The sequence below is a fragment of the Macaca mulatta genome, chromosome 6 (assembly GCF_049350105.2).
Source record: "Macaca mulatta isolate MMU2019108-1 chromosome 6, T2T-MMU8v2.0, whole genome shotgun sequence".
Classification (NCBI taxonomy): Eukaryota; Metazoa; Chordata; class Mammalia; order Primates; family Cercopithecidae; genus Macaca; species Macaca mulatta.
This window is the reverse complement of record NC_133411.1, coordinates 98766391-98789348: the sequence shown is the minus strand read 5'-3', so window position 1 is coordinate 98789348 and position 22958 is coordinate 98766391. Positions and strand designations below refer to the sequence as shown.

Here is a 22958-nt window from a genome sequence, read left to right as displayed (position 1 = left end):
TGTCTAGCTTGTTCAGGAGTTTAGTAGGGAGAAATGCAGGTTTTGGAAAAATGGGAGGTAGTTAGCTAAATTATAGTATATTAAATTTAATGAAACTATGGAACATCTAAGAAGCATGGAGGAGGCAATTCAGTAAATGGGTCTGAACCTTTGGAGAAATGTGGGTGACCTTTGTCTAGAATACCCATCTCAGACCTCACTATTTAAAATTCAAATTTTGTATTACCTCTTTAATCCCTGGGTTAACTCCATTTTATGTTTTCCATAGGAGGGATGTTTGTCACAGCTCTTATCATCTTTTTGAATTATTTATTTTCTCTTATCATAAAGTTAATATCCTCCAGGAAGAGAGAAATAATTGTTTCTCCATCCTGGTCAGTTTCTTGAAGACAGTAACAGTGCCTTCTTTCTTGGGCCATCCTTGATGTTGGGAACAATTCTAGACACATAGTAGGCAACCATAATAAATGTTCATTGAATTGAAAATTTACTGATTAAAGCAAAGATTTGTTTTGTTATATAAGCAATAGAAATTAGGTTGGAGCCAGATTGTTCAGGGTCTTATATGCTAAGTCAAGACTTTGAATTTATCGTTTTCATTTTGACTACCACTCTAATTGTTAATGTGTGAAGGAGTTATTTTATAATGATTTATGTGCAGTTTACTGGACATTTATTCCTATAGTCATGAATGTCAGATATGAATTATGTGTAACCTTGGGAGTTACCATGTTCCATATTCGAATGGCTAATGATAAGACAAGGCACTGGATTTCTTTTTTCCTTTTTTTATCTTTCTTTCTTTCTTTCTTTCTTTTTTTTTTTTTTTTTTTTTGCTAAGCTAATGTCACCTTTCTCAGCCTCTTTGACAAGGGTACAGAAATAAAAGAACCTTGTCATTGTCTCGGTACTCTGGAAAACTAGGCTCTATTTTGGATTAGCCAATTAATTTATACAAACACATTCTCTCTTTCTCTCTCTGTCTCTCTCTGTCTCTCTCTGTCTCTCTCTCTCTCTCTCTCTCACACACACACACACACACACACACACACACATACATCTTAATCACGTCATCAATAAAATTGGGTGGTTGGGTTAAATTATACCTAAAATGTAATAGGATTAAGCTACTGACTATATCCTTCTGAGTCATATCCTGTTATCTTTTGGTCATATATTAAATTCCCTATGTTTAAACTTGCCTAATAGTAACATACCTATTTTAGATAGGCTTTTAAATCACAAACAAACTGAACTCCTGCAGTAAAATCTTCAGTAAAAGCATTAATTATAATGATTACTTATCAAACTTATAACAGATGTGTTTTAAATGACCTGCTTTGTACTTTTATCTTAAAAATTCTGTTAATATTATTCTGAGTAAGACAAGGGTTTATAGTTCTAATTGAGAAATTCACAATGATTATGAGGTAATTTGATAGAATGCCAAATGAATATTAATTTTGATGCTTGTGAAATGTATTATTTCCATGTTTAATTGAAAGAATGATAACAGACCATTGTAGCAATCCCATTATTTTAAGTGGCATGCATTATGAATTAATCAAATGGATGATAATAATTTGTTACTATCTACAGCACCACTCTGGTATGTAAAACTATAAAATGGTTTCATTTCAGCATTCCTACAATAAAAAGAACTTTAGTAGTCTTTTTTATTATTGAAATAGTTCTTGTTTATGGAAACCATACACAAATGTAAACGTAGACAATAATATCAAGTATTTTATTATCACAAGTTCCCAAATTATTTTCACATTTAGTTTAGAAATTAATGTTAGTCTATACTAATACTAAGGTATGATATAACTGTCCAAACAGTAGCACCTGGCCACACGTGAAATGTGGCAAGCATTACTGAAGAACTACATTTTTAATTTTATTAAACGTAGGCTCTTTTTGTTGATTAATTTATCTGGAAATGTAATTAGCTACCTATGTCCGGTGGTTACTATATTGGCCAGCACAAATCCACAGATTTAGAACCATATTTCCAAAATATATGATCACTATTTTCACAGCACTTGTTTTATATACAAATTCTAAAATTCTTAATTTTTAAAAGGAAATTTCAAAAAATAATTTTTTTCAAAACAAGGTATCACTCTGTTGCCCAGGTTGTATTCCAGTGGCATGATCATGGCTCAGTGCAACCTCAATTTCTGGGGCTCGAGAGATTCCCCCACCTCAGCCTCCTCAGTGGCTAGGATCACAGGTATACACCACCATACCCAGGTAATTATCATTATTTTCTTTGTTAGAGATGGGGTCTCCTATGTTGCCCAGGCTAGTCTTCAACTCCTGGGCTCAAACAATCTTTCTGCCTTGTCCTCCTAAAGTGCTGGAATTATAGGCGTGAGCCACTATGCCTAGCCTTACATATTTTTTCAAGTAATAGAAATGTTTATAAACCGAAATATACATTTTTTAGCTTTTAATTCCATCACGCATTCTTAAAATTCTATGTCTTAACTCGAGTCAGCATCTGAAAGATGAAGGATATATTTGATTTACAGTCTTTGTATTTGTGTTCATTGTCTTTTAGCAGCATTAATATGCAAATTTACTATACGTTTAGCATGATCATTCCTTGATATTTAAGTATTTTCTCAAGCCTCCTAATTGTTAAGATTAAATACCAGGCCCTCCTCACTCTGGCAAAGTAACTTTAATTCACTTAGAAACACACACACACATACACACACACACACACACACACACAGCTATTATACTGAGAGTAGTTTACACATTATAGTCAACTGAAGCAGGCTGAAATCCCCTCCAAAACAGAAAGCTAAGTAAATTCCTTCCATGCCATGCCTTTAGACAGCATTCTCAGAAGCTAAGGAACACTGCCAGCTTCCTCTCCTACCTAGAATAAAGCACACAATGTATTTTGGTAGTTATTCCACAAACAAATGCCTGATTATCCTTTGCAGTTCTCAGAGCCTGAATATCAATGCTGCATAAAGGATGAAAATGTCTGCTCTTCATATTTTGTTCTTATAAAATAACATTTCAAATTATTACCCTTTAAAATTTTCCCAAATGACCACTCAGGACAGCCTCTTCCTTTTGCACCAATAGAGGCAAGAAAGGCTGTGACAGCCTGGCTGTGGCAAAAGAGGATGAGACTTCTAAAGATTGAATCATTCTAATTGCCTAAAGTAGTGAAACTGGGAACAACTCCACAAACGAAAAATGGAAGAGTTTTCCTAAATCATTGCTTTGATCCTGTTATCCCTTTGCTCAAGAAGTTTCAGTTGCCCCTTCCTTCTTTGCTTAGGACTATGGTCTTGATAATTTTTGATCATTCAATTCCAGTTTGGGGGAAATATATATATATATATATACACACACACACACACATATATATTAAACATGCATCCAGATGTATAATTCTCTCTAAATTATATATGTGTAGCTACTGGGTATGTGCAGTTAATACAAAGTTTTATTTGTTTATCATATGATTGTTATATTGAGGAAAATAAATGTTAAAAACTTGTTTTTACGATTGTTTCCTCAATGGTTCATCATTTGCAAATAGAAAACAACTCATTTTTTGGAGATGACTGACTCAGAGAATAAACTTTAAACCCCACATTCTTGCTTTCTAGGACCAGAATGGGGGTTCTTCTTTTTCTTTCCTACTAATTTTCCATACTACTTCTGTCCATAATCCCTTTGTACTACACCAACTAGTTTCCAATTCTTTTAGTTTGAGTTGAATTTCTTTTGTATAGTTTTTCTTCAACATTTTAATGGTTATTATAGCCTTAAGAGAAAAGTATATAGAAAAATTATTGAATATCTTTAATGAATTAATTGTGTTGCAAAGATAATTCAGAGCTCTCCAAGAAGCTTACTTGGCTACATTTATGGATATATTTAATGTACTTCTAAATATTCTCTCTCTTGAGAATTTTGCCTCTGACCTTCAAAAAATAATCTTTCTTCTTCAGCAATCCTCTTTCTCTTTCCTCTCTTTTTCTTCCATTCTTTATTCCTTAATTCAAACATATGCACATCCATGCAGTTAAAATTTAAAGGTAAACATTCTACTAGTACTTATATAAGTCAGGCTGAGTCATTAAATGCCAACTAGATTGGCTTGGCAGAGTCTCACATAATAGAATCACAAAAATGTATGCAATAGAAAAAGTAATATGTGGCATTTTGAAAATATTATGCAATAAACACTACACTGTAAGTTTTGTTTGCTTATCATGTGACATTTATGTTTAGGAAAAGAAATATGAGCTGTTTTTAGATATTTTACTGATTTAGCTTTGAAACAAAAGATCTTCTACTAGAAATAATTTCAATGTTCTTAATCATTTACTTTCCTTTTTTCAGGAATCTCTGCAGTCAGCAGTCTGTTGTCCATTGCCTGAAAAGCACTGTTTTATATATTTTGCTCAGATTTCTAGTTATTTAAGGTAGGAGGGTAAATCTCATTCCTGTTTTTCAATCATGGCTGGTAGCAGAAGTTCCTGACTTATTTCTGCATTTGTTTCAGTTTAAAAAAAAAATGAAGAGAATAAATCCCAATTCACAAAGAACTGTAGTTATAGAATTATTGTATTAGTCCATTCTTGCACTGCTATAAAGAACTACCTGAGACTGGGTAATTTATAAATAAAAGAGGTTTAATTGGTGCATGGTTCCACAAGCTGTACATGAAGCATGGCTGGGGAGGCCTCACGAAACTTAGAATCAAGGCTTAGGGTGAGGGGAAAGCAAGCATGTCCTACATGGCTGGAGCAGGAGGAAGAGAGCATATGGGGAGGTGCTACACACTTTTAATCAACCAGATCTCCTGAGAACTCACTCAATATCACAAGAACAGCAAGGGAGCAATCCTCTCCCATGATCCAATTACCTCTCACCAGGCCCCTTCTCTAACACTGGAGATTACAATTCTACATGAGATTTGGGCAGGGACACAAATCCAAATCATATCATTTTAATCCTGGCCCCTCCCAAATCTCATGTCCTTCTCATGTTGCAAAATACAATCATCCCTTCTCAACAGTCCCCCAAGTCTTAACTCATTTCAGCATTGACTCAAAAGTCCATGGTCCAAAGTCTGATGAGACGAGGCAAGTCCCTTTCACCTATGAGAGAGTCAGCCTGTTCTTTGAAGCTTTGAGGCCAGGCATTGACCTCTCTTTATTAGTGAAAGTTCTTGATGGCATTATCTTCTAATTGAAGGCTCTTTTGTCTACATAGAAAATCTATTGTTTAATGTAGGTACATTCATCAAAGATTTTAACTGGATGTTCTGGATAGGTTGCTGCAGTTTCTGTATCAGCACTTGCTTCTTCACCTTGCACTTTCATGTTTTGGAGATGGCTTCTTTCTTTAAGCCTCATGAACCAACCTCTGCTAGCTTCAAATTTTTCTTCGTCAGCTTCCTCATCTCTTTCTTTCAGCATTCATGGAACTGAAGAGAGTTAGAGTCTTATTCTGGATTAGGCTTTGGATTAAGGAAATCTGGCTTGTTAGACCTTCTATCTAGACCATTCAAACTTTCTTCACATCAGCAATAGGAGTTTTTCACTTTCTTGTCATTTGTGTGCTTGCTGGAGGAGCACTTTTAGTTTTCTTCAATACATTTTCCTTTGCATTCACCAATTGATTGGTTGGCACAAGGGACCTAGCTTTCGGCCTATATTGGTTTTTGATATGCCCTCCTCACTAAGCTTAATAATTTATAGCTTTTGCTTTAAAGTGAGAGAGATGAGATTCTTCCTTCCATTTGAATGTTTAGAGCTCATTGTAGGGTTATTAGTTAACCTAATTTCCATAATATTGTGTCTTAGGTAATCGGGAGGTCTAAGGAGATGGAGAGAGATGGGAATGTCCAATTGGAGCAGTCAGAATACACAGAACATTTACTGTGTAAGTTTGCCATCTTATATGTCCTGCTGGCACAGTTCGGGTGCCCCAGTACAATTACAATACAATACAATTACAAAACAACATGAAAGATCACTGATGACAGTTAACTATAACAGATATATTAATAATAAAAAGTTTGAAGTACTGTGGGAATTACCAAATGTGACACAGAGACACAAAGTGAGGACATGCTATTAGAAAAAGAGCAGTGATAGACTTGCTAGAAGCAGAATTTCTATAATTTCTATAAACCTTCAATTTGTAAAAAACATAATACAAAGTACAATAAAATAAAGTGCAATGAAATGAGGTATGTCTATATTTTTATATTACATACTAAGCACTTGGTGGGGTGCGTGTCACACAGGAAATAGTCATGTATTATTGGGGAATAAATGAGCAAAATAATCACATAAAATATACTTTTGCTGTTTGTTATGGTTTATATTACCTTTACTTTTTCAATATTAGAACTATCACAGACAGAAATTCTGGCCATTTTTCTAAACTGAAAGTACTTGGAGGGGAAAAACATTCCTATTATATTTTTGAATCATTGAATTTCTGTCTTCACCAGTATATAGAAAGTATTTAGATTGGTGCAAAAGTAATTGTGGTTTTTGCCCACGGAAGTAAGGCCAAAAATTGCAATTACTTTTGCACCAACCTAATACATATAAAATATGTTACAATCGAATGGTATCCAAGTATCTCACTCTGCAGATGAGGTAACTCGGGCCAGGGAATACAAACTAGTTGCAATTATACTAGGTTGCCTGAGTCCTGTTCCAGCTCCCACTCACTCATTCAGCAAAGAATTATGAACTCCTATTTTCTGCCTACTCTTTTCAAAGTTAAAATTATTGACAATCCTGTAATGGGTAATTGCTGGTCATGGTTTGATAGTCTGGATTGACCTTTCAAATTTAAAGAAAACACTGTACAGAACTACATTCAGTATCATACTCAGCATGCTGAGTAATTTTGCTTGGGTTGATTAGGTTTAATATTTTAGAATAAAAGACATTTCTAATGAAGCCTACATTAAGTAAACCCTCGTTGGGTCAAATTTTATTAAGTTTATGTTAATTAAGACCTTTATTGGAATACCACCTTATTCTTTTTTTTTTTTTTTTTTTTCTTTTTTTTTTTGAGACAGAGTCTCGCTCTGTTGCCCGGGCTGGAGTGCAGTGGCCGGATCTCAGCTCACTGCAAGCTCCGCCTCCCGGGTTCACGCCATTCTCCTGCCTCAACCTCCAGAGTAGCTGGGACTACAGGCGCCCGCCACCTCGCCCGGCTAGTTTTTTGTATTTTTTAGTAGAGACGGGGTTTCACCATGTTAGCCAGGATGGTCTCGATCTCCTGACCTCGTGATCCGCCCGTCTCAGCCTCCCAAAGTGCTGGGATTACAGGCTTGAGCCACCGCGCCCGGCTCCACCTTATTCCTAAAATAATTATTTTTAGAAGCATGAGAAAACGGTTTCCGGCAACTTTTTAAGAAGAAAATGTCTCCGTTAATGAAACTTACCTCTTTCTAGATCTTTTTGAGAAAATATGTCTCCTACAACAAAGATTAACTTAAGTAGTAACAATTAATAAACTAAATTTTAAAAAGTGGTGGCAGAGGCCTTAGAAACGTAAAGAAAACTCTAGAAAAGCTTGTATACCAAATAAATTAGGAAGCTGCATTGCTGACAGAGGCAACAGCTGGATAGGAGTCCAAAGGGAAGGAGGCTTGGTCCTATTATTGGCTACTATTGATCTAATGACTTAATATTGGCTTGGGAATTGATGTTTGTGATTGACCATTGATCTTTTCACTTCACAGTGGATTCTTGAGAGTAATATATGGTTCTTAATCATCTGAGTATTCATAATATCTGGCTTTGCATTAATACATAAACAACTTAATGAATGAATAAATGAATGGATGGACAACAATATGAAAATGCATAGTTTTTTTTCCTATAGGAGTAGTTAAATTTTGAGTCAGCTTCCATTATGTACATACTCAACCTGAATAGTAGTTTCAGTAACATGTTAAAAGTAAATGTTGGCCAGACGAGATGGCTCAAGCCTATAATCCCAGCACTTTGGGAGGCCAAAGTGATTATTGTATCACTTATTTGTGATTATTGTATCACAGCCTTACAAATATTCAATTGTTTGTGTAGATGAAAATAAGAATCAAAGGGGTAACAGCCTTATTTGCAACATTTTAGATTTTTATTAGGAGGAAATATTACTGTATTCCTTATGCAATTAACATCAATTCAAATGCTTTAAAATGAGAATTATTAGTAGAATGGAAAATTATAACAAACCTTCAATGTACAAGAGGAAAAGAGATAGGTTTTAGGTAAATTATTTATTTTTTCCTAATGAGAGCAAAATTAATTGTTTTAACAATGATTAAATCAGGATATAGATGAATAGCACTAAATTCTAAATAGAATTGGGGTGAGTAACAATGTTACTCTTGGGAACCGACCTAGAGGTAGGCCAGGGATTGCAGTTTCTGTTACTCTGTTCCTGTTCATTGTCATTTGAATGCCCCCTCCTCTCCAAATAGGCACATACTTATGTTTTCAACTGTGAAACTATTAATAGTTTTTACATAATCTTAATGAGGTACATACGCCTAGAGGTGGCCAAAGAGTTTTGAATTACATGTCTTAACTAATAAACGAAACGAAAACATTTGACACAGCATAACCCTTTAGTAACACGCGAGTCATCCATGTTTGGACAAATCTCAGAAAACTGGCATCCAGCTACTTCCACCTACAAAAAGAGACAGGATGGAAAAAGAAAAAAAAAGCTCTGCTGGGCACTGCATTAGCCCAACTCATCCTGAAATTAATATTTATTATCACTGTCCCAAATAATTCTTAAAACTCTGATTCTTAATATATAACTCTATTAGAAGGCAATCAAAATGAAGTAAAATGATTTAACTCCACCAGCAATGGTCCTCTGTCTGTGGTCACTGGTTATCATTCTGGATGTACTATTTATCCAAGAGTAATTTCTAAATTGACTATCATATGCACAGCTTGGGGGCTTGCATGCTTGAGGCTTGAGGGAGAGTGGATACTGATGTGTGTGTGTGGGTAGGGGCATGGAATTCTAAGTATATAGTTCATTAATCTATTTTCTTCAACTTTCTGTTAACAATTCTATCATAATTTAATGCAGATGCAAATAATTCCTTTAAAAAATGAGAATGCCAGTTTTGAGCTCATGCAATATCAGGGATCTGGCATCTGAACAGGAGGCTTTCTACCACCAGTTTATTGCTCTCCTATAATCAGTCTACCTCCATCAGCAAGTCTTTTTAGAGAGTCAGTGACCCATTGATAGGTGCACTCATGGTGTACACAGCACTATTGTTTAACACTGTGAAATGCTGCCTGCCAGACGGTGCCATAGGGAAACAGCATCACTGGCAGGTGGCTGGTTTGCCTTGATGTTTCGATACCTATTTCTGGCGAAGATTCTTTCCCCTTTCTATTTTGCTATTTTCTCTCTTACAAAAAGCTGTCTTCCCAAGAGCCTTCCACCCATGTCATGAACCGGAGTTCATTTCTGTCAGTTCTCAGGTTGATCACCCATCACAGAGTAATGTCCAAACATGAGAAATTGTGATAATTAAACTTCTTTTTTTTTTCTTTGCACAGAATAACTAATTGTAAAAATTGGCAGTCAGCCTGCCATTTGAAAGTGAAGAAAACATCTTGTTTTAACATCTGAGCAGGGATTTTTTTTGTAATCTGTAAACAATTGGACCATATGTAGTGTGATGGGAAACATGAAGGCTGTGATAGAACATCATTGAAGGAACCTTGTGTTTAATCGCTGTTCTTTGATTCACTGAAATAGAAATTAGCTTTTTAGTTCTGGGTTTTATCATGATTTTAAAGAGACAGTTTTTATTAAAAGATCAGACCATACTGACAATTTACCAAGTGATGACCAAGAGAGGAAAGGGAATTTCAATTTTTTAAATGTAAATATGTTTTAAAGACACCTAAACAGGTAACAGATGTAGCCATGGGCTTTTACAGCCTTTGTTTTGGCCAGCAATTCACTTCAGGGATACAAAGAATCTTCACACAATATGGTTCAACTCTTAGAAGGTGAATTTTTTTTCCTAAATAAATTCTGTGGATGAAACTGAAGTCAAGCAAAATTACCACCACTGATTAAGTTAAAACTTAAAAAAGTAAGATATGCTCTCTCCTAATTTTGCTGTATTTTCCAGCTCATTATGTATATAGCATGGACAAATTAACTATGGTGTTAAAAAAGGGTGACTGTTGAAATCCAGAATAACTGTTGAAATACTTGTATCTTATGATACATAATTATATGTATCATTATCTTATGATACATAAGGTATATATGGTATTACAGATACCATGATTACACTTCTTTACATTCAGTTGATGATGCTAAAGAAAAATAACATGACCAAGTGAATTTTGAAATAATTACAAGGGGAACCATCTGTATCATTGTATAAAAAGGAAAACCTTTGAAGCAGAAACAGAGCTAGATTCTCTGCCTGACTCACCATTAGCTGGACTTCAAGTTTGCTGACTAACTTTATCTTTCTGTGCCTTGGTGTCCTTTTCCCTAAAATTGGCTGATTAGATCAGGTCAGTGATTTTTTAAAAGAAGAGGAATTGAGACCAATCAGAATCACCTGAAGAACTTTTGCAAAACATTGCTGGGGGAGAATGCCTCATTTCACTTCTTATTTTTTTCCTTATCTCTCCCCAGAGTCATGCAGGGTGAGCCATTCTTGCCGCTGAGAAGTATGTCATATCTGAGAACAACTGACCCAGATAATTGCTCAGAAAGAGTATATTTGAGATTATTGAAGACTTAAAAGCATCTCATTATTAAATGTGCTATATCATGTTTTTCACTTTAGGCTCCAAGTGTTTTTGACTTGATAAAGTTTTGTTGTGTTAATTTTCATCACTTTAATCTTTTATTGGATCATTTTCCCACATTAAATTTAAATAGGAAGAACATATGTACTGATGTTTTGCCATAAACTCTGATGTGCCTCAACTGGCTTCCAACTTCAGTCTATTCTGGAAGGCTGTACTTACAGGTCTCAGCCAGCAAGCTGAAACTGACAAAGGAGCGTTCCACTTCTCTGCTGTAAAAGTTGTACTTACCTTGTTTTCATGAAACCAACCTCCGTTTCCAAGGAAACAAGAACAAAAAGGCAGTTGGCAGCTAGCATCTGGGACTTAGAAGAACTCTCACATGTCAATTTCAACTGCTGGCTGCCGGCTGAAACATAAAGATGTGGGGTATTAAAATCACCTTCAGACTTGTAACATACAACAGAACATTAAGTTTTTTTCCTAGTGTTTAAATAATCAAGTTTAATAGCAAACCATTTAAAATATCTTTTGAAATACTATAACAGATATTATAATCATTAAAAATAATTTAATACAAAAACTTAAGTTTTATTTAAAAACAGTAGGCACATATATTACAGAGATATTTTCTCAGTTTTACACCATAAATTTTTGCACTTTCTCCCTTTTACTTAATCATTTTACTTTCTCCTTTTTTATAATGATTCATATGGTGCCAACTCCTTACTCCTTTTTCTTGTTTTATGATTCATGCAAAATATCCAGATATTGTCTGTTTTATCCATAAAGCTTTGTGGCCATGTTTAGTGTTTTAATAAAGCATTTTAATGATGAAACATGAAAATTCACATTGTAAGTTTTCTCTTAAAAATAGAATTTCATGATTCTAGGCTTGGATACCCACATTAACACAATCTGCTTCTTCCGAATAGCACTTGTTCGTTTCACATGAGTATGCACTTCAGAGTTCACTGCGGTCCTCATCATTCCATGCAGTTTCCAGGCCGTCTGTTTCATGGCTTTTAGATATGTTTGAGTTTTTAGACTCTCGCTAAAAGACAAACCTGGTTGGTATGCATGATTTGCACAGGAATGGGATAAGATACATTTTGTCTGGAAAACAGAAACTTGTGAACATTCTTTAGACACATGTATTTCTATGAAATGATGAATAATTTCTAAGAAAATGGAATTTCAAATTGATACTTATACTCTATCTTGGTTTATATTATTTTACATTATCCTACTATTTAATTACCAGCTTTAAGTTAAAAATGTAGGTCTTTTAGAATTTCCCTCTTTTGACTGTTTTGTCACTTTGCAGTATACTAATGTCCTTTGAAATCCAGGATGCTTGTGAATAGATATTCGTAGGTGAAATATTATGAAAAATTGTACAGGAAGTAATTTATCTGATTTGTGACATGGACTTATTTCATTACATTTTATCAGTACCCCATTCGTAATGGGCTCTAAGGATAAATTTGTACAATTTTGGAAAGTGTCATGTTAGACTTCTGCAATTAAATATGCTTGCTTTTTACAAAATACAAATATGATCAATAGTAAGATAATAAACTTAGGAAGGAACATTTTTATTGTAACTTCACCTAATTTCTGTATTCCTAAATCTGTACTTGTAACAATCTTTTATTGTATTTTCTTTTCTTGGTGCAACATTCCAGTAATTTACATTTTTCACTTGTAAATTCAGATAATGTTTAATATTTTCACATGTTTGGGGAGTAGGCATATGAGATGCTCATGATCAACATCTTTTGCTACTGTTGGAAAGTCAATTTAGGGGGCCAGGTGCAGTGGCTTATACCTGTAATCCCAGCACTTTAGGAGGCAGAGGTGGGGGATCACGAGGTCAGGAGATTGAGACCAGCCTGGCCACCATGGTAAAACCTCGTCTACTGAAAATACAAAAATTAGCTGGGCATGGTGGCTTGCGCCTATAGTCCCAGCTACTTGGGAGGCTGAGGTAGGAGAATCGCTTGAACCCAGGAGGCGAAGGTTGTAGTGAGCCGAGATTGTGCCACTGCACTCCAGCTTGGGCAACAAGAGTGAAACTCAGTCTCAAAAAAAAAAAAAAAAAAGGTATACTTAGGGGAAACACCATGAGCACTTGCTTCAAGGCCATAATAAAGACTACTCAAGAAATAACTGCAAAGAATTGATAATGTTATAAGTGATAAAATTTATCTCCTAAGTTTGAGAAACCTCCAAAGTTGAAAAATATTGCAAACTTTACTCCAAAATACAGTCAAATTAAAAAATAAAACCTAATCCCAATATTACTGTGTTTAGATATTTTAGCTGATATATAAATTACTTACCATAAAATTCACCATTTAAAAATGTACAATTTGTGGTTTCAGTATATTCACAATGTTATATAACCATCACCTCTAGCTGAAGGATTTTTTTTTTTTGTAACCCTAAAAATAAAACCCTTACTCATTATCAGCTACTCTCCATTCCCTTCCTCCATTCTCTGGCAACAGTTTACTTATTTTCTTTCTCTATGTATTTGCCTATTCTGGATATTTCATGTAAATGAATGATATTTCATGTAAATGAAAGGTAGTATGTGACCTTTTGCATTTGGCTTCTTTCATTAAGCACGGTATTTTCAAGGTTCATCCATGTTGCAGCATATAGTATATCAGTACTTTGTTCCTTTTTATGTTGCATAAAATCCCATTTCATGAATGTAATAAATTATATTTGTCCTTTCATCTGTTGATAGAATTTTCTGTTGTTTCTAATTTTTGGCTATTATGAATAATGTTGATATGAACATTCACGTACATTTTGGTGTGAACATATGTTTTTGATTCTCTTGGGTATACACATAGGATTCGATTGCTGGACCATATGGTAATTCCAAAATATTATTTTAATTGAAATAATACAAACAATTTTTTGTAATGTTGGAAATGAGACAGAAGGTAGAAGAGTATACAATTTTACCCAAAAAAAATGCTCTTAAAAGCTTATTAATAACAACAAAACTCAAACAAACACCTGTCAAGTATAGTTGTTTGTAGAGTGATGCTTCTCTTTGTTTGTTTGCATTTTTGATCCTATTTATATATAAGATTTTAGTAACAAGCGATTTAGCATCATATATTACTCAGAAATCAGATGTGTTAATTTCATATTAAGTTTTGAAAATATAAAAATATAGGCTCAAAATATTTAGATAAATTAGAAGCAGAGACATTATGAAGCCTAGTAGTATTATACACTAGTATCTAGAGTCAAAGGTCATAATTAACATCTAACATAAGAAGGAAATTATTTTATTTTAAATACAGAAACCAAAGGTATAAAGTGTTCATAAGAAAACACTTCTCATTTTCTTCTACTACTCATTGTCAGCACACATGGTTATTGTGAAAATGCTTCAAATCTATTTCATTGAAATAGAAAATTTAGCCTAGTTTTTGTACTGATTTGTTTATTTTTCTGTAATAATAATAATATGTACCTGAGATTGGATTTTCAGACTTCTCTCTCTCTCTCTCTCTCTCTGTGGTTGTGTGTGTGTGTGTGTGTGTGTGTGTGTGTATGGATATAAAGTATGAGTTTATACTTTAGAGTACATACACAAACATACGACTATAATATGAGTATTTGTATTAATATTATTCAAATATATATCTCCAAATAATCTTCAGGGAATATGTTTTTAGAATATCCCTTGTTCAATAACCCAGATTCTAAACATTGGCTGTGTTAATTTTAGCACTGATCACTATTACTACAACTTTTTTTTCTCACTTAGTTATTTTAGTATTACCTTAATAGAGACTCTCACTTTTCCTAGATCTGAGAGTTCCTCCTTTGTCTGAGATATCATCTTAGTTCACTTTAATAATAGCTATACTCTAGACATCCCTTTAAAATAAAGTATGCTCTCCACCTTGGTATTTTCGAATTACTGTTGTTGTTACTATTATAATTTCTACTTCGACTACACTTATTACTACTTTTGCAAGGAAGCAAGAGGTTGCCAATCCCACCTATGGGTCCTAAGATGTGTAATTCTGTATGCAACCTGATTTGCTTCCCTGGCCACATATATTCTTTTTATTGGAATTTGGGACCTGAATTCGGCATATGTTTATTCCATGTGAGTACAGATTCTGTAAGATTACAGGGACTCGTGGCTTGAGGATGCCTTTTTGGAACAGCCATCACTACCAAGTGGACAGTTGCTCAGAGAACTACAAAGATAAACAATTATGCTGATCACAAAAGGAAGATCAAGTGAGTAGTGGACTAACAAATAGAAAGTTCCCGTGAGTACTGATATTGCATTTCATTTATGAAAGACACTGCTGTCTTCACTAACAAAGACTGTATCCTGTGTTTTTTCTTTGTTTTAACTTAAATTACTTTGCACTGATTTCTGTTTCTTGAGGTTAAATATTCCTTAAGACTACACTTAATGGAGCTCAATTATACTTTTACAATTTGTGAGTTAATTGGTTTACTCTTGGTTAAATTTCTATTTTCTTTATAAATTTTCAAAGCTTTATCAACAGTTTGTTTTCACAAGGGACTTTTGGGGTTCATTAAACTGTTTTATATCTTGATTATGGTAGTGGTTATGGTTATATAATTCTATGCATTTGCCTAAATTTATAGAACTGTATGCTAAAAATAGTTAATTTTACTGTATGCAAATTTAATTTAATTTTTTTTTTTTTTTTTTTTGAGATGGAGTCTCACTCTTTTGCCTAGGCTGGAGTGCAGCGGTGCAGTCTCAGCTCATCACAACCTCCGTCTCCCCAGTTCAAGCAATCCTCCTGCCTCAGCCTCCCAAGTAGTTGGGACTACAGGTGCACACCATCATGCCAGGCTAATTTTTGTATTTTTAGTAGAGACTGGATTTCACTATTTGGCCAGGCTGGTCCTGAACTCCTGACCTCATGATCCGCCTGTTTTGGCCTCCCAAAGTTGTAAATCCCAAAGGAATTACAGGCGTGAGCCACATAAAAGTATTCTTAAAGTATGCTTTTTAAAAAGATAATTGAATATACTATCATATAATTTTGATGTCGCTATCAGATATCTGATAGATCAAGGAAATATGAAATCAGAATTATCAATATAATTATCACTTTTTTGTTTTAGGATATAAGCGTCATGAAAACAGGCCATTGTCTTTATGCTTTGTTCTGATACTTAGCTCATTATAGACACTCAAGAAATGTCATTGAATGAATGAATGAATTAATTCTTGAACATTATAGGATATGTAATAATGGCTGCCAAATATTAAATGCCCAATTTCATCAGTCAAAATATCAAACACACTTTTGATTAATATACACAATTTTTTTACCACATATTTTAAACTGTAAAGACACACAGTAGGTATCAATACCAGTTTCCATTTATTTATTTTGGACCTTTAAGATTCACCATATCATCTCTCTCAAAACCCTGGGCTCAGATGATCCGCCAACCTTGGCCTCCCAGAGTGTTGGAATTGCAGGTGTGAGCCACCATGCAGGCTGTTGTGTAAAAGTAAAACAAACGAACAAACAAAAGATTCTGACCACAATTCCTCACAATGTGGCTTAGAAAATCACTCTTATCCAGCATGTACTTTCTTGTCACCATATTTTCCTTGTTATTCATTCAACACATGCTAACTAGTTTGTAACTATGCATCAGATAATGCACTGGTCCCATAGGATGTGGAATACAATGGAATGTCAAGTTCATGCTTCAGAAATCTTGATACTGTGAGTTAAGTTTTGTCTAAGTACTACTTCAGTTATATTCATTTGAATAATATCCATGTACCCCCTTGTTTATTCCTCACCATAAAGCTATAAAGTAAATATACATATAGACCTTATAAATGAAAAGGTAGAATAATTCATGTTCAGATGACAAATGCCCTGACTCCCAAACCCATTCTAATATGAAGGAACTCATTCAAAATGTCTCTGGCTGTGATCTGTTGTTGTTGTCATTTCTTTTTAAGATTATCCCTGCCAAAATGACTTCATCTTTCCTTAGTCTAAGCTCTCATTTTACTTATTCTTTAGCTTAATTAAACATTACATTATATTTACTAAATGTCTACCATGTGCAGGAACATAGTATTCTCCATGGTACGCAGATTGACTTGTCATCATTAACTCATTTAGTAATAGATTATATGTTCCCAACAAAATAAAGTGGAAAATAGAGATTTTCCATACACTCCCTTCCCCACACATGCATAACCTCCCTTATTATCAATATCTCCCATCAGAGTGGCACATTTGTTACAAATGATGATGAAGCCACACTGACACTTCATTATCACCCATAGTCCATAGTTTACATTAGGTTTCACTCGTGGTGTTGTACCTTCCATGGGTTTGGACAAATCTATAATAACATGTATCTACCGTGAGAGTATCATACAGAGTAGTTTCACTGTCTTAAAACGCCTCTGTGCTCCTCCTGTTCATCCATCACTCTCCACTAACCTCTGGCAACTACTGATATTTTTTTACTGCCTTCATGGTTTTGTCTTTTCCAGAATATCATGTATTTGGAATCATACAGTACATAACCTTTTTAGATTCACTTTTTAAATTTAATAATATGCATTTAAGTTTCCTCCATGTCTTTTCATGGCTTAATAGCTCATTTCTTTTTAGTGTTGAATAATATTCCATTGTCTGGATGTGCCTAGATCCCGTTTATGTATCTATTCTCTTACTGAGGGACTCCTTGGTTGCTTCCAAGTTTTGGTAATTAAGAATAAAGCTGCAAGGCCGGGCGCAGTGGCTCAAGCCTGTAATCCCAGCACTTTGGGAGGCCGAGACGGGCGGATCACGAGGTCAGGAGATCAAGACCATCCTGGCTAACACGGTGAAACCCCGTCTCTACTAAAAAGTACAAAAAACTAGCCGGGCGAGGTGGCGGGCGCCTGTAGTCCCAGCTACTCGGGAGGCTGAGGCAGGAGAATGGCGTAAACCTGAGAGGTGGAGCTTGCGGTGAGCTGAGATCTGGCCACTGCACTCCAACCTGGGCGACAGAGCGAGACTCCGTCTCAAAAAAAAAAAAAAAAAAAAAAAAAAGAATAAAGCTGCATTTTTAAAGTAAATACTTTCTCTCATTGCCTTAAGCAAATGGTTACATATATTGTTTAAAATATTTCAATATATAGACAGAAATATTTCAACCTCCAATCTATAATAAATAGGTGTGTTACAGAACACAAAGAAAGAGAATACCAGCCAGAGTGTTTACAATATGAGCTCCTTAAAGCACATTTGTGTCTGATCATCGACCACTTTGCCTTTGAACTGATATCAGATAAATACATATAAAGATTCCTGGATACACACTCTTCTAGCTACACATTGTTATGTCAACCAGCCTTCCCAACCTGGTAACTTCTTGGCATCCACATGAGTTACTAAGGTCACTTATTTTAGCATATTAAGTAAAAAAAGAAAAAATAAAGTCTTTCAGCAAAGAAGCTTCAATTAATTTAAAACACACAATAATGGGCTCTAAAATAACAACTGCATTTTAACCAGTAAGTTCATTAAACATTTTCCCAAACTCATAACCATTATTTTGCTTAGTCAGATGTTTTCTCAAAGGAGAGTTCATTCATTTTAACTGCTTAAAATACATGATGAATGAAGCAATTTGCTTTTTTATTTACATTTTACCACTGATAATATTTTATTAAAAACACCACTACAAAAGAGCACACTGTGACTTTAATCAGTGCTTATTTTCTAGGGCAAGGCTTTGTTTTACATTTAAAACTTTAGAGTTATGTTTGTGAATTACACATAATAAGATGTTCCTAGAAATTACCAGAATATCCTATGTTAAAATTAATATATGTCCATTGTTTAATATAAACATAAGAATAAATACAAATTAGTTATGTCTGTCACATAATATTTTTTAAGAGGCAACTGAAAATTGCAATATTTGGAATAAAGATAAATTATATTGTGTTGAAATGAGATAGTATAGCAATGAATTTTTTCTTATTTTTTCAAGTTTAAGAACAGATAAATAAAAACAGAACATCTGAGATTTCTAAAGCACCATTATCAGTATAGTTCTTATTTTCCCCAAAATAACAGTAATTGTATTTTTTTGTTTTTATTCAGGAGAGTGTAAAAAACACATTAATACTGGCCATTATTGCCTAATCAATTCATATGTACATACAATTCCTGTTACCACCCAAAAACCCAAAATCTGAGAAATACATATTTTATTATTACTTGTAAATTATTGAAAAAGATAGATGAGTAAAAAACTAGACAAAGACAAACCAGGGTATTGTGAATGTAAGTTTTTTTAAATCACATTTTGACTGTAGCTCATATTCGTTGTTTTTATGTTAGCCTTAATTTCCTATTAATTTGAAATTTCTTAGATGATTTTCTTGGATCTTCCAAGTAGATAATTTTATTATCTGTAATGATGAAAGTTACATTATTTTAAATATTGTACCTCTTATTTCTTTAACTTCTCTTGCTGGTGAGGTAAGCCCTTAGTTCAATCCTGAATGGTAGTTTTGAAGTGGGCAGCCCTATCTTGTTCCTGAATTTAATGGTAATGCTTGTAATGTATTTTAATTAAAATGACACATGCTGAACATTTCTGGTGAATAGCTTTTAAGTCAAGAAAATTTTATTTTTATCACTAGTTAGGAGTTTTTTTAAAAAATAAAGAATAAGTATTGAGTTTTATCAACTTCTTTGTAAGATTTATTAAGGTGATCATAATTGTTCTTTAATCCATTCATATGAGTAATTATATTAATAAATTTTCCGATACTAAACTGAGATCATGCTATGATAATGGTCATAATGTATGATTCTTTTAATAAACAAGAGTATAATTTTAATAACACTATTTTACTAGATAATGTTGTGTTAAGGATTTTCACATCTGTCTTCATATAAAATTAACTTTCTTTAAGTATTTTTCTCACCCAACTTTTAAATTACTATTATGATAGTTTCAGAAAATTTGCAGAATAACCTCTCCTATCTAGGTCTCTCTCCTTCTCTATTTCTCTCTCTTATTTATTCTCTGTTCTAGAAAATGTACTTAACAGAAAATTATTTATTCATTGACATTTTGCTAGAACTAAGCCATTGGGCTTGGTGTTGTTGATAAGGATATATCCCTGTCTTCTATCTATTGTTGGCTATAACTGTTGGCCTATTTGGAATTTGTATTGGTGTACTGAATTGGTGATTTCAGGTTTCCTAGAAAATAATTCATTTTAACCATATGTTGAAATAAATTTATAGAAAGCTGTCTGTATTAACCTTACACTTTTTGAAATATCTGAAACTATACTTATACATCCCTGTTTTCCACAGATCATTTGGTCAGACTTTCCAAAGGTTTATCCTGTTCAGTGGTCTTTTAGGGGAACCATCTTCTTGTTTTATTAATAAATTCTAATGTGTATTCTGTTTTTTCTTTTATGTACTTCTAATTTATTTCTTACTTTTGAGTTTTTCTAGCATTGTTAATAAACTCTTAGTTCATTTGAAAGAAATTCTTAGTTTTTAAATATTTCTGAAATTACATATTTTCTTTAAGTCTCAATTTGACCACACATCACAGATTTCAATTAATGATATTCTCAATTGTCAGTTGTTTCCCAGTAGTTTGTAATTTTAGTTTCGATTTTCCATATAATTCACAAATTAGCTACATTGTTTTTAACACGAAAACATTTGTGGGGCAGTAATATACAATTTTTGCTAATTACTAATTTTGCACATGTATTAATTAAATATAATGGGTTAAATGCTAATTTTTAGAATTTATCAACATTTTCTTTGTAGTCCATAGAAGCCCAAATGTGTGAAATTTCAAGATATTTGTGAAATATTTTATTAATACATCTAAATATATATACACACAAATATATATTTATATATTAGGTTGGTACAAAAGTAATTGCAGGTTTTGCCATTTATATATATATGGAGTAAAGTACTCTTTACTAACTTTAGCTTGTTAATTGTCCTATTTAAATACTGCATGTACTTACTTTTTTCTACTCAAACTGTCCATTTCTGAGTGTATGTCCAATTTCATTGTTTATTTTTCATCTCTCTTTGTAATTCTGTCAAGCCTAAATTGTATGTTTTAAAGGCGTTGTAAGCATATTAAAGTTTATTTATTTTCATATATTCCTGGTGAATTTTAACTTTTATAAAGAGACCCCAAAAAGTTGACGATATAATTCTAGTCTGAGTCCAGAGTTCTGCCAGCCAGGTGAGCCGATAGCGTATTTTCCAGTCTGAAAGCTGGAAGGCTCAAGACCTGAGAAGAACTAATGCTTCATTTTGAGTCTGAAGGCAGGAGAAAACCAACGTTCCTTGGTGAATTTTAACTTTTATAAATATGAAATATGTATCTTTATTTATATTTGTGATATGGCCTTTATTTTTATTTTCTGATGAATATTTTTGCACCATCTTGATTTTTGTTAACATAGTGCCTTATAAGTCTTTTCTGATCCTATTTTCCCAACTCTCCAATGTTATTGTTTTTAGTATGTATATGTGCCTTCTTGTGATCAGTATAAGTTTGGGATTTCTCCCTACTCTGAGTTCCTTTTCATTTTGAGGTGGGATAATACTTTAGTTTGAAGATCCCAGTTTCTCCACAGTGCCTATTTCTGTTCACATCTGTTGGCATTATGTCACAATCCAAACTCTAATTTATAAAATAACTGGTTGATTCCATGTGTGTGTTATGTATTGTATTAGTTAGGGTTCTCCAGAAAAACGTAAGCAATAAAATGTGTGTGTGTGTGTGTGTGTGTGTGTGTGTGTGTGTGTGTGTGTGTGTGTAGAGAGAGAGAAAGAGAAAGAGAGAGAGAGAGAAATTAATTATAATAAATTGGTTCACATGATCATGGGTATCAAGAGGTCACAGACCTGTAGTCATCAAGCTGGAGACCCCCAAAAGCTGATGGTGTAGTTCCAGTCTGAGTCCAAAGTCTCTAGAGCCAGGAGAGCCAGGAGAGCCACAGTCTGAAAGCTAGAAAGGCTGAAAACTCAGGAAGAACTGATGTTTCATGTTGAGCAGAAGCAGGAAAAAAAAACAATGTCCCAGCTCAAAGCAGTCAGATGGAAGTTCTCCCTTACTTGTCGAGGGATTAGATATTTGGTGTTTTTGTATTATTCAGGCCTTCATCTGTTTGGGCCATCCACATTTTGGACAGCAATCTGCGGTACTAAGTCTACTGATTCGAATGTTAAGCTCATCCAGAAACACCCTCACAGACATACCCAGCATAATGTTTGGCCAAAATATCTGAGTATCCCTTGGCTCAGTCAAGTTGATAAATAAAATTAACAATTACTTGTACTGTTATAGTTCTCTGGGGATTTATTATATAAGTATTTTATACTGACATAAATATAAGACTTTAAGAAGTCTTATCACACTAACTTTATTTCTTTAGGTTTGGTTCTTCTGTTTGTTAAACTTGTGTCTCTGTGTATTTCATAAGCTGGATGGATTTTTTTAAAATGATGCTGTTTGTTTTAGAGTTGACCTTTACTTCAGATTTCCTGCTATCCTATGTGTGACAATTGTGTCCATTTAAGATATACCGCTTTCAGTAATTGTTGGCAATCTGGTGAGAAGGTTTCTGGGCGAGAGCACTCCGACTTCATCCTGGCTCTTATTGGCCTTCCCAGGGCCCAGCCCTGAGTGTTGAACTGCTTGGCTATCATTACTCTAGTCGTCACCAGTTCACATTACCTACCATCCCAGTTCTCACCCCTCTTTTATACATGGACTGATTGCCTTTATACATCCTGCTTCCTCTTATAGAAGTCCTCTTCTATGCAGGTTTTGAACTTTGTTTCTGCCCTCCAGTCTGATTATGTCTACCTTCTATCTTTTTTGATTCTGCATAATTTCTTGCATTTTGTGAGAATTTCTCGTTTTCTATTGATAATGTGACAGAGATGGCCCACTCACAAAATATAAAGTTGTTGCTGAGGAGCAGCTTCCACTCAGGGAGTCTATTACCAAAACACTTTTCATCTAGGTAGGCCTGTGTTTATGTTCTTGCCAAAGCAA

At 34.0% G+C, this 22958-nt stretch overlaps 1 long non-coding RNA gene across 2 annotated transcripts in view; it reads right to left on the bottom strand.

Moving 5' to 3' along the window:
• The window catches only part of LOC144341324 (uncharacterized), an 86906-nt gene that overhangs the window by 7234 nt on the left and 56714 nt on the right, over positions 1 to 22958 (bottom strand). Inside the window, exons 3-4 of one of the 2 annotated variants that reach the window (XR_013418184.1) lie at positions 11737 to 11896; positions 11121 to 11238 (exon numbers count right to left, since the gene is read on the bottom strand). This is a non-coding gene — a long non-coding RNA (uncharacterized LOC144341324). The remainder of the gene's footprint in view (positions 1 to 11120; positions 11239 to 11736; positions 11897 to 22958) is intronic. The other variant, XR_013418185.1, reaches the window with a different exon arrangement.